Genomic DNA, 12977 nt, shown 5'->3' on the forward strand with positions numbered 1-12977 from the left:
AACAATAAATTGTAACTTTTAAAGCATTAATCTAATTAGTCGATTTTATTGAAGATAAAATTTGCTGATATTGAAAAGCTAAAATATGTTTTGAATTATAATGAATGCTGCGAGACTTTGGCAGACCTAATAGCTCTAGTAAAATTCAGGATCATGGTTATTTAAAGGAAAGCGATATAGGAATTGAATACCAGTGTGAAAAGAGAATGCTTTCATGATGAAACATGGGATACATGTAGATAAAGTGTTAATAGTATATAGTAGAAAACACTGAGGACTAATTTAAACACATCACATCTATATGTAATGTTCTTCACATTATCTGAATCAATATTAATTTAAGTCTCAAAAATAATGTAAAAAAAAAATTGTTGTCTGAAAACTTATAGCATAATACCTCGATGAAAATGCTACTATTAAAAGATTTTAAAATTAGAATATCGAAAATAAAAGTTAGAAAACCATAATGTTATTCCACCTTTTAAATGAAATAACATCAACTGTGTACACATCCTAAAATTAAATTTGCATTGCTATTTAGTTATTTTAACACATAAATCAACTCAAAACGAATGATATGTCTACAGTAGACAATTATAAGTAATATAAAAGAAAAAGAGAGAGATGAGACTAGTCGGAGTAAAAATATTCACATTGAATTAAAATGGAAAGAGTTTAAAAATAATACAGCAGTTCGGTTTAAATTATTCTATAGCAAGAAGAAATGCCTCATATGAGCATACAAAATGTCAGAATGGTAAAAGCATGCAGTATCATTTATTTTATTATTTGAACACTTTTAAAGATTTGATTGATGAATTCACATCAGTCAAATACTTTATTACTTACTCACCTTTGTCTATCTATATTTGTATGTGTCTCACCAAAAGAAAGAAAAAAAAAAAAAAAAAAAAAAAAACTGAAGAAAGTTGCTAATGATCCCATTTGATCCATCAGAGAAAACAAAAATAGGCTTTACATCTAAAATCATCCTGCACACTTTCAAGAAACGTTTCAATTTTTATTCTGACATTTATTTTTTTATTTTGTTCAATGAAATGTCTCGTAAATCATTCCAACATGTCAATATGCGGTTTCTTGCAAGCTGGAAACACAGCAGTGGTTGGGTGAATATGAGTGCTGAATAATGGAAGTTTGTTCCCATGCTAACGGGTTGGCTTTCCGCATGTGTAACATGAATATGAGCATGTTACTCTTAGAAAGTTCTCCACAAGGGCAGTGGCACAGCAAGGACGACGAGGGTTCTATCATGACCCGTGCATCTCTGGCAGAAGATGCCAAATGGTCTCCAAGACAAACACGATTTTCTGGAAAATTTCAGTCTTTATTTTGATCGATTTCTAGGAAATATATTAAAAATTAATTTAATATTTCTATTATAATTAATTATTCTTTTCTTTCATCTCTACCTGACAAAATACATTATAAATAATGTTTTCGTAAATCGGTTAAACATCTCCGTTTACAAAACGTTCCTCGTTCTTTCTGAACGCTTTATTTTTCTAAAGTAGTGATATGTTTTTATTTTCTAAACGAAATGCACATACAGCTGACACTTATTTTAAAACAATAACAAACAATGCACCATAGTCTTTTATTATATTAGAAGCCCTTTGACATTGAACAGTGGCGTAAATAAGGGTACGCAAGGAATGCAGTCGCATAGGGGGCCCATGAATGTCCTGCTGAACTACATTTACATATTTAAACTTAAAACACGAATAAAAATCATGTATTCGAGTAGTTTAGTATACCAAAAAGTTTTCTTAAAAGTGTGTGTGTGTATGTGATTATGGGAAAGCCTCGAGGGCTATCTGCCTAAAGGGAGGGATGCCTTCGTGGAAGACTTTCTAGGGAAAAGTGGCTCGTATACACGTTACACACGGAGAAAACCACGAAAACGCCCATGCAGCCAGCCCGTTCCCGGGATTTGAACCTCGGACCGAACTACCAGTGTTCAGCGACTTTACCGCTCTTTCTTCAAAGAAGGGGGGTAAAACTTTACCATACATATTTTCTAAAAAAATTGTAAGTTGGATTGGCGCAGATTTTATATAGAAATTCGAAATATACTTGCATGTAAAACCTACTGGATCTTATTTAAAAATCTCTGCAAATCTAAGTTTTCTTCCCCCCCTTTTTTAAACACAGTAAATTTATTGGGGGGGCAGGAAATCTTTTTGCACAGGGGACCGAGAGTTCTAGCTACGCCACTGACCTTGAACTATTATTAATTCGGTGGCCAAACTGTAAGGATAGATATTTTTATTACGCATTTTTTAACATCAACATGGCGATTCAATTATTAGACAAATTGTTAAGAATTGAAGAGATAGACAATATTCAAATTTTATTGCTATACTAGCGGGCTGCGGCCGAAATAAAATTTATAATTATGTTTCACATCTGTACGCTTATTCTTTTCAAGCAGCAATCAATTCGTAACTAATTTATTGTTGCCAATCCAGGAAAAAAAAACTTTTGACACTTCAACAAGTTAACAAGCATGACGTCATGATTTAAATTTAATGAAATATAACAATTTTTTCTCAGTGTCAATAAAACAACTAATGTGGCAGTCAGTTATCCTAACCTGAAGCAAAAAAGGGCTAAAGTGCAGAATCGCCCACTTATTTGCTTGGCGCAGAATCGCCCACTTATTTGTTTGGCGCTTTTTACAAGAGCAAGAAGAATTGGATTTTTGTCAATTTTCTTTGACTTTTTAAGTGAAAATAGGTCGATGTGTACATGGGTAAAGTCAAGGGAGTACACAATGCCATTTTTCTGCAATTCTGGGACGTATTTTTAATTGAAAATAGGTCGATGTGTACATGGATACCAAGTATGTGCAATTCTTAAAAACGCGGCAAGCAGTGGGCGATTCTGCACTTTCACCCAAAAAAGTTGCCAACAGCAGCTCTTTATTTAAAATCTCTTTCATCCGCCTCCCTCACTCCTTTCACCCTTCTCTTTCTCCCCCCACCCGATCTTTATCAGAAGTCGAGTAAAAAGATGTTTCTACATCTTGACACTCGAGAATAAAATACTATCTGTGTGTGTGTGTGTTTATTTAAAATGCTGACATTCATGAAACATTTTCGACATACAATGACGTCACATGCAATAATGTGTTTTCTTCACCCACAGAATATGACTTTATATAATATTAATACATTTAATGTTTGGCAATGCTATTTTTAGTTCATATTTTGTAAAACTAACAATTTTTTTTTATTATTATTATTAAAAGACTCTAATATAGAAAGCGAAGAGTGGCATCATTTTTCGAAATATAAAATCTACAGCGCGCGAGACTGTTGCCACTCAAAAAAATGAATGCGAAAATTTGAGTTTTCGGAGATTGTAATTAATATTTCGGCTGATGAACGTTGTGCGATGATGAAAATGGTCCAAATGGCTTTCCACGAGTTTTTGGAATCCAAGGGAACGAAACTCAACTCTCCGCCGTTCCGGTGGATATGATGTCACAAAAATACAAACAGACAGACGCGCACAAATTTCAATAGAATAGATTGTTTGGAATTTGCAATAAAATAGGTTCTCGTTTTTATATTTTACTTACTATTGTGTTGTTCAAAGCTAATATCTTAATTAATGCACACAGAACCGATGAAAGCTTGATAAAATTTCTTTTACCAAAAGAAAGACCTTACAATTCTGGAACTTTCCACAAACATACTCGTACAGCTTTTCTCAGTATCACACAGCGCAATCAGTAGTTAAAATTTCAAACTACTAAGAAAGTTAACGCCATGCAGAGCGTATCGAAAAGGCGAAGCTCTGTCAAATGTCTAAATACTCCGAATTCAGCTCTAGACTAAAATTGAGAAAATGACGTTCTCTCTGTTCTCGATAGTTTTACGCCAGTCATTGAGAAATCTCTAGTACCTTTCACTTCTCGAAATTACTGGAAGGCATAAAAGAGCTGGATACGGTTGCGTGATGACCACTACACCACAAAAGCATGCTAAGAGGGCGGTCTATTCCCAGGTATCACTTGAAAGCTCCTGTTGTTGTTACTTATGCTTAACTCCTGTTGTTGTTACTTATGCTCAGTTGCTGTAACATCAACCCAAGCGCACGAAATACCTCGTGGCAAGGAACGGTCCGCCCCAAATTTTGATGGAGAGCACACCGGGGGAACGGGTCGAGAGGGTCTCCTACCCTCTACCTTTCCACCAAACTACACGAGAGGACTTTCGGCTCGCCGCATAATTAGACTGCCGCCATGCTGCACCGACACTATACATTTACAAACTACCATGCCTTCCAATCTCCGGGATTAGAACCCGGGACATTCGGCAATCAGCGACGCTAACCACTAGACCATTTCTTCCATGTTGTACTTGAAAATTAAATACAGAACAAAATTAAAATTGGATCCTAATTTATGGTTAAAACTAATCGAACTCAGACCAGACATAACGAAATTGATCAATCTCAAACAGGGCCAAATCTCACACTAAATTTTAGAATTAAAGTATTATAGGGCCACACCAGCAGCCGAGCGTTTAAGTCGTTGAACACTGGTAGTTCAGTCCGAGGTTCGAATCCCGCGAACGGGCTGGCTGCATGGGCGTTTTCGTGGTTTTCCCCACGTAACGTGTAAATGAGCCAGTTTCCCTTAGAAAGTCCTCCATGAAGGCATCCCTCCTCTTAGGCAGATAGCCCTCGAGGCTTTGCCTTAATTACACACACACATAAAGTATTATAACTTAGATTTTGCTAATTAAAATGGCAACCAATTTTTAATCTAATATTTTTTGTGTGCATATTTAATACAAATATCGAATAGGTTGTGCAAATGGCAAATATAGATTAGATTTTTTTTAAATATTTCTATTGAGATATAGAAAAAAAAATCATTTCTTGATTATGCATTGTACTTATTTTCAAAATATTTTGATTCTTACAGCAGACGTATGAAAATAATTTAAATACTTCCGCCATAAGAACAGGACCGAAACAGTCTTGATCCGAAAGAAATATTGACCTTGGGTGAATAACTTAAAAAAATGCTAAATTATGTATTGCAAAGGGGAAATTATCATAAGCGACAAAATTATTTAAATCTGAATTAATTAACTCGCGTTACTGTCTGCCCAGATAAATATTTTATACACGTTTTGTAATAATTAAGTTTTGTTTAATCACGTTTTCATTCCCGATTAACCCGAAAAGTGTAAAATCCCGATTAGCCCAGATAATGTGGATTGCCTTGTATGAGTGAAAATACATATAAAGAAGCATCTATAATTATTTCATAAAATTTATTGTGAAGAAAATTTTCGGTCTTAATTGCATTATTAATTATTGTGTTATTACGTTATTAATAACAGTGTTTGAGAAAGAAAGTCCTTCCGATACACAGTCTCGCGCTATGGAAACAAAAAGTTTTTTTTTTTTTTCTTAAATCCTTCTTAGAGTGTTACCACTGCTAGCTTTTAAATTGTTTAGTTTTTTTAATCAAAAATTCGTTGGGAGTGTTGCAAAATATGAAATCGATAACAAAACAAATTTCAAATTCAAATTAGGGCGTCCACATGCCCATATTCTACGGAAGATTACGTTATTGAAATTTTTATGGCTCTAGGTACTGTTGTTTTATCACAATGCGAGAAACATACGTACCTTTATGCAGAATCTTCATTATTTAATTTCTTTAAATATAATACAGGGAAATAATATGTGGTGGCAACGATTTAAAAAGTGATACAGCCTTTTAAAGTTTTCGACGCAAAATCCCAAAACGAAATTAATAGTCCTTGTGAGCAAATTACTCCTTTGGACTAAAAAAAATAAATAAATAAAAGAACAGGGGCATGAACTTTCATCACAGACAGGAGATCAAATTTTTAAAGTTGTTTTGCAGATTATTTTTTTTTTTAATTACTCATTTCGTGCTCCGTCGTTAGGTACTTCACGGCAAGGATTAATGCCCGCGAGGTGCATTCTAAAGAAAACTGGCTAGTATCCACGTAACAGATGGGAAAACTACGAAAATAATCCGTAGCCAATACGTTCGAGGGGCTCGAATCTGGAACGAGTTACCAGTGTGCAGTGGTTTTTACAGCTGGGCCGCTCGCTGTATTTTCCCAGCTTAAAACATAATTTGCAATGCTTTCTTAACGATTAAAAGGTGTACTTAATATGGTGTATTTAATTATGGCAAAGCACACGAGGGCTATCTGCCTAAGGGGAGGGATGCCTTCGTGGAGGACTTTCTAAGGGAAACTGGCTAGCATACACGTTACACATGGGGAAAACCACGAAAACGCCCATGCAACCAGCCCGTTCGCATGATTTGAACCTCAGACCGAACTACCAGTGTTCAGCGAATTTCCTTTACTTGCATACAAAAAAAAAAAACATACCTAATTTCAAATGATCTTTTGATCAATCGGAAAAGTCACTAAACATTGGTAGTTCGACCCGAGTTTCTAATCCAAGAAATTCCTCCAGCTCTTTCTTTTTTATATACTTATTTACTGTGTAAAAATGCATCGTAAAAGCTTCAATTCATGAAGCAAAAATATATTTTTAATTTATTCTTTGAAAATATTGGGAAAATTTTCACCTTTACCTTAGCATATCTTTTTATAAATCCCTTTAATAAGAAAAAATAACGAAAGAAATTAACTCGTATTCGATGATTGATACCTCGGTCCAAATTTATTGTAACCTTTTCCAAAAGCATATAAGGTATTTCTCCCGCCTTTCTAGCGTGCCTTCGTGGTGTAGTGGTCAGCACACTGAGCCTGTATTTCAGAGCTCCGTGGTTCGATTCCCGGCGAAGGGTTTGCTTCATCTTGCCTGCTTCCAATTAATTCTAATGTCTCTACAGTGGCGCCCGAACTAAAAGGATTCTACACACCCAGGATTTCGCGATTGGGTCCCCTGAAAAACCCCAGTCGCCCTTTAAAAAGGGGAGTATATAAGGTATTTATCCCGCTTTCCTAACGTGCCTTCGTGGTGTAGTGCTAAGCAAACTGAGCTGGTATTTCAGAGATCCGTGGTTCGATTCCCGGCAAAGGCGTTGCTTATTTTTCATCTTTCCTGCTTCAAAAAAATCCTAATGTCTCTACAAGCCTAGAGTTTATGTGGGTATCAATAAATTAAGGATTATTTCTCCATCTAATTTTCTTAACATGTTTATTCCAGAATATTCTTTCCACACTGTAGCGCTTAACTTTATGAGTTTTCCATAATCATTCAATTTCTGTAGCTATGGTAACTTTGCATACCTTCTGACAAGGAGTTATATTTTTAACCACTGTATTTTAATTCCTGTTGACTATCAGTATATTATTCACTTGTTTGACAAGTGCAGATATTTATTTTTACGCAAATCTACGTAAAATAGCAATAAAACTTCAGTTATGCGGTGCTCCTGATCGATTGCTTGTTTCAGATAGAATGAAATTAAGCTTAATGTTACTGTTAATTAGCTTGTTATTAATTTAATTGTACGTTTCTAATTAATGATATGTTCAGATATTTCCAAGTATATTACACAAACTTTTGCATCCCAATTTTTAGTTTTTGGTTAAAAAAATAAGCTTTTATTTACTGAGAGGCCTGATTAATTACATTAGTTTGCAGTACTGTTATCTTAATTCTTTCCTTCTAGATAAATTTTAGAAAAAACTTCTTAGCATAATAATTTACATTTTTTTACAATTCATACGTCAGTGTTCCAAACGCATAGTAATGTTGTTATAATAGATTTTATGCTAAGCTTTTTTTAAATTTAACTATTAATTTCTGCAAACATTTACATGATTACTTTAATTAACCAAAAATATTTCTAGCACACTTTAACACACTTTCATTCGGAATAATCTTTTGCACGGCAGTGAACTATATTCAATTTTCCACTCTAGTTCAGACATCTTGACTATTATTGATGCAATTTATAAAAAATATAATTGGTATGCTTTATAATTATTTAATTCATAATACTATTATAATACTCTTTGCTCTAATATTATAGTTAATGAAAGATGTTTGTAATGCTGATATGTATTTTACCAATACCTTTAATTTTCTTTGTTAGCTATTCAATTTATTACTGTTATTCAAGTAATTAGCGTGCATGTTAGATATTTTTTACTTGTTCTTCTGATTGTAGATCCCAACACAAAAGACACTTCAAATAAAGCAATATGGAATAATATTATGGGAAAATTTATGCATACTTTTTTCTACTGCATGTCATCTGATATGATCACACATGTGCCTAAAAGTGTATCTAAAAGAAAAACAAAGCTATATTTCAACATTAACAACAACAAAAAAAAAAATTGTTTACAGATTAAAATTCATTCATTTTCAAGTATTATAAGGATCACGCATGAAACAAATCTGCTTTCCCATACTATTAAGTAAAAGTTAGCTGAAATTTTATACTGGAAAATATGCTATATTTCTATATATTACAAACAAGAAAAAAATACCATAATAATATACTCATAGCCTAGGAAAAAGTAACACATACAACATCAAACACAGAAATTTGTATACTCGTAACCTAGGAAAAAGTAATACATATTACATAAAATACAGAAGTTATTTAACGTAAAACACACATATCTTCTAAAATCTCCTTTGTGAGTTTATATTTCGATTATTAGTAGAGGATACAGGAATAAAGTAATTTGACTGATACTTAGCATATAACGACAACACATCACCCCTTAATGCTCTGAGACCTTCAATAGTTTCAACATTCTTTGATAAATTCTCAAACAATTTCATTGTTTCCTGTCTAATACTTTCGCAACTTTCAGCATTTTGTTCACTCGTTATTTCATTAACTATCGCCGAACGTTCTTCGGCATGCCTGGAATCCCTCTCAGTCACATCAATTACCAAATTATCTGAATGAAACTCATCATTTTCTGACACACCAGATCTCTGAACTTCAGTTACCTGGTTTTGACATACGTGATGAATATGCTTACAAATACTGAAACGGATACTATAATCAATACAAGTACAGGAGAATGCATGAATACAAATATTACAGTCATCACACCTTATGCTACATGCACAAGGATCATGAAACCGAACATCATAAAATGTAATTTCTCTTGAACTAACAGCCTTCGAAACTGACCACTGTTTCTTAGGCTCGATTTCAATTACCTGATATTCAGGCATACTCATACTCTGTCTGTGTCGCTTACGAATTTCTGTGACCCTAGTTGTCAATTTATGATGTTCTAAAGATATTGCACGATTCATCAGTTTCCTTGCAATAGCATTTAACACCAAAGATAAAGAATAATCTAGTCTCTTTATCACCTTTGCGTTACCATGTTCATACTTAAGCTGCTTGTGCCACCTTTCAACTTTCATATTTGTATTAACCCCTAATCCAATTCGATAGCAATAGGCCCATTTCTCAGGCTGAGACATATAATTTTTGTCGAAATATTATCCAAAAGCTTTTGTTTCTTCATCAGACAAACAGCTGGTGACAAAGATATCCGAAATTCTTTTGAAAGACACTATGTCAATTTCGTGCATTATTTGCACTAACTCATTTGCAATTTTTAACCTTAAGTCACTGTTTTGTATTTTAGATAAGTTTTTATTCCATGCTCTGCAAACATGCCAGCTACACAAAAGACACTTATCAACTTCACCAAATCCTGACACCATGCATTATAAAATGCCGGAGCATCGTCTGACATGAAAACCTTAGGTTTATGATTAGGAACTCTATCTTTAATAGCTGAAAAAAATGGTATAAAAGTTTGTGCTGTTATTTTTGATGAATACAAAATAGCAACAGGAAAACCTTCATGATTATCATCATTGACAAGTACAGAAGTTAATTGAAATCCATACTGATTCATACCATGAGTAGAGTCTATCATAATACAGCTGCTGTTTAATTCCAGCAACCTAAGTTGGGCACCATTCATAACCCCTAAAAGGAAATCATCCCTTGATACACCTTGAAAACCTGGCAGTTCGTCACCAACTTTCTTGTACAACAAAATTGGACAACCAGATTCAGCTTTCATTTTCTGGACTTGTAAGTCCACCGATACTGCATCATTAGTGTCAAAAACAATTTCATTATTTACCTGAATACCTCTAGAAATATTTTGTAAATCTTTTAAGTGAGTAACACCAATTCTTTTTGTTGGTGAATAATTACTTTGAATGGACATTAAAATCTTTTCTTTTGGAATAACTTGCTGCATCATACCTGCTAATTTAGATTTTTCAGTTTTTGAGAGAGGCAATTTCCCAGCTTCATGCCTATGACCAACATGCACTGATTGGTAACTAACTTTAATTTCAAAAATATCCCCGATCTCTTTCTCTGACACTTTTATTTCAGCAGGACATGTTTTCCCTATTTTAATTGAACCTCCACATTTCACATGACGTATTCTTTAAGTTTTTATTTTACATGAACCACTTCTATTACATAAGAAATAACTATGAATTGTCCCATCTGCCAAACGTTTAGTCGTTCATTTGGCAAAAAAGGACTGACTACTTTTTTCAACATCTTCTTTCCAATTTTCGAATTCAGATTTAGAATGAAAAATAAGTTCCTGAAAATTTAACCTTATATCTGTATGGACAGAATCTATGTGGTCATGCAACTCTTTCATAGAAGTAAACCTTTCATTACACAGAGTGCAATCTCTTTCATTATAAGTTTCCAACTTATGTTCAGAATGAAAATATCTTTTGTGTCTATATAAATTACTTTTAACAGAAAACGAGCAGTCACAAAAAGCACAACAAAACCTGGAACTTATCGATGACATATTATAGTATATAAAATATTCTTAGTGTTATTAGTTTAACAACATAAGAACTCTGTAATTATCAGACAAATACAAATGGCAATCTAAATAGGAACACTTAAAAAAAAAACAGTAATATTTAGATGATTTTTAAATTACATCAATACACAGAGTCATTATCATGGTGTGTATATATAAATATGCTGTAAATAGCAGCTGTATAACTTAGCGCATAATATTCACAACAAAAAACCAAAATTATTGTACGGAAATATATATCAATAACGCTGTATTTAAAATCAACCAAGCATAAGAAACAGTTTTGCAAAAAAAAAAAAAACTTTTCAGTTTCTTCTGTACCTATGAAAAATAAAAATTGGTACTCGAAGTAAGTATTCCCAAACCAGAGTTTTTACATAGAAAAAAAGGTAATTAATGGAAATGTTTGTTACCCAAAAAGCAAAAAATCAAACTTTAATAACGCTCAGCAATTAATTAAGGATAAAAACAGTGCTGAATATATATGCCTTATTACTTCTGAAATAATAATCAAGTTAAGCACGTTAATAAACAGAAAATTAACTTGCAAAATCTGAAAGGAAAACCTGAAAAAATGTACTCCTAAAACCTGAAAAGAATATTGTAAAATCTTAAATTAGTTCACAGATAAGCGAAAGATATTGTAAATAACTTGTAAATTTGAAAAAAAAAATAATAACTTGTAAAATCTGAAAGGAAAACCTAAAAAAAATTAACTTGTGAAACCTAAAAAAAAATAACTCGTAAGCTCTGAAAAGAATATTGTAAAATTTTAAATAACAGCTAAAAGAATATTGTAAAATATTAAATAAGAGCTACAAAAATAAGCAGAGAAAAAATGCTTTACTTGAAGCGCACACAGCAAAATCTGAAAGGAAAACCTGAAAAAAAAAATTTACTTGTCAAACCTGAAAAAAATAACTCGTAAACTCTGAAAAGAAAACCTGAAAAAAAAAAAAAAAAAAAAAAAAAAAAAACTTGTCAAACCTGAAAAAAATAACTCGTAAATTCTGAAAAGAATATTGTAAAATTTTAAATAACAACTAAAAGAATATTGTAAAATATTAAATAAGAGCTACAAAAATAAGCAGAGTAAAAATGCTTTACTTGAAGCGCACACAGCAAAATCTGAAAGGAAAACCTGAAAAAAAATTTACTTGTCAAACCTGAAAAAAATAACTCGTAAACTCTGAAAAGAAAAGTGTAAAATTTTAAATAACAGCTAAGAGAATATTGTAAAATATTAAATATGAGCTAAAAAAATAAGCAGAGCAAAAGTGCTTTACTTTTGAAGCGCACACCGCAACAGTCAAGAGCAAGAATGAATACCACACTTTCTGGCGATTCCCCCTCGCCACGGTTATTCTTCCACACCCGCTGTTTCAAGTGGACTTTACCAGGCGGCAAAGATCAAAAGGATCTGGTTGGGATTTGAGATTGTAGTGTTACTTCTCGCCCTTCAGCGCATGCTCAAGAATTACCATCCAGGCGAAACTAGTCGATTTGTCCATGACGTCAAAAATTCGAAAAGTGGGGTAGGGTTTGGAAATACGCTTCCCGGAGGGGGACGAAAACCTGGAAATTGCAGCAGATGCGTCGGACTATGCGGTGGGTGCGGTTCTCATGCAAAATAGCCATCCTCTGGCATTTTTTAGTAAAACGTTGAATCAGACACAAAAGAATTATACAGCTACAGAGAGAGAAACATTAGCCGTATTAATGGCTGTACACAAATTTCGAGTTTATTTCGGCAAAGCGCCAGTAACAGTCTTTTCGGATCATGCGGCTGTTGGTAGACTTTACTCGGGGAAAACCTAACGCCCAGGTTAATAAGATGGGCTTTAAAACTCCAAGAATATAATCTCAGAATAAAATATAAACCGGGTAAGGAAAACAATGTAGCTGACGCACTTTCTCGTATAAAACTGGACGATGAAGGAAATGAACTTAAATGCGCTGTGTTGACTTCAAAAATTTTAGATTCTAGAGATACGATTATCACTGAACTGAAAGCTGATCCTGAATTTGGAAATATCTATGCATATTTGAAAGACCCCGAAACCTTTGAGCACACAGATATCGATGCGATAAGAAATAGAGCAGAAAACTATGAAATAATAG

General features: G+C 33.4%; 1 long non-coding RNA gene across 1 annotated transcript; it reads right to left on the reverse strand.

The window, feature by feature from the left end:
- Positions 1–983: 983 nt before the first annotated feature.
- On the reverse strand, positions 984–12177 carry LOC146996216 (uncharacterized). The gene is made up of 3 exons (XR_015041871.1): positions 12143–12177; positions 8241–8293; positions 984–1328 (listed from the first exon to the last, which is right to left on the reverse strand). It is a non-coding gene; the product is annotated as an uncharacterized LOC146996216 (long non-coding RNA).
- Between the last annotated feature and the right edge of the window lie 800 nt (positions 12178–12977).

Source organism: Stegodyphus dumicola, chromosome 7 (assembly GCF_044657685.1).
Source record: "Stegodyphus dumicola isolate Sdum_Otavi_A_Nest chromosome 7, ASM4465768v1".
Taxonomy (NCBI): domain Eukaryota; kingdom Metazoa; phylum Arthropoda; class Arachnida; order Araneae; family Eresidae; genus Stegodyphus; species Stegodyphus dumicola.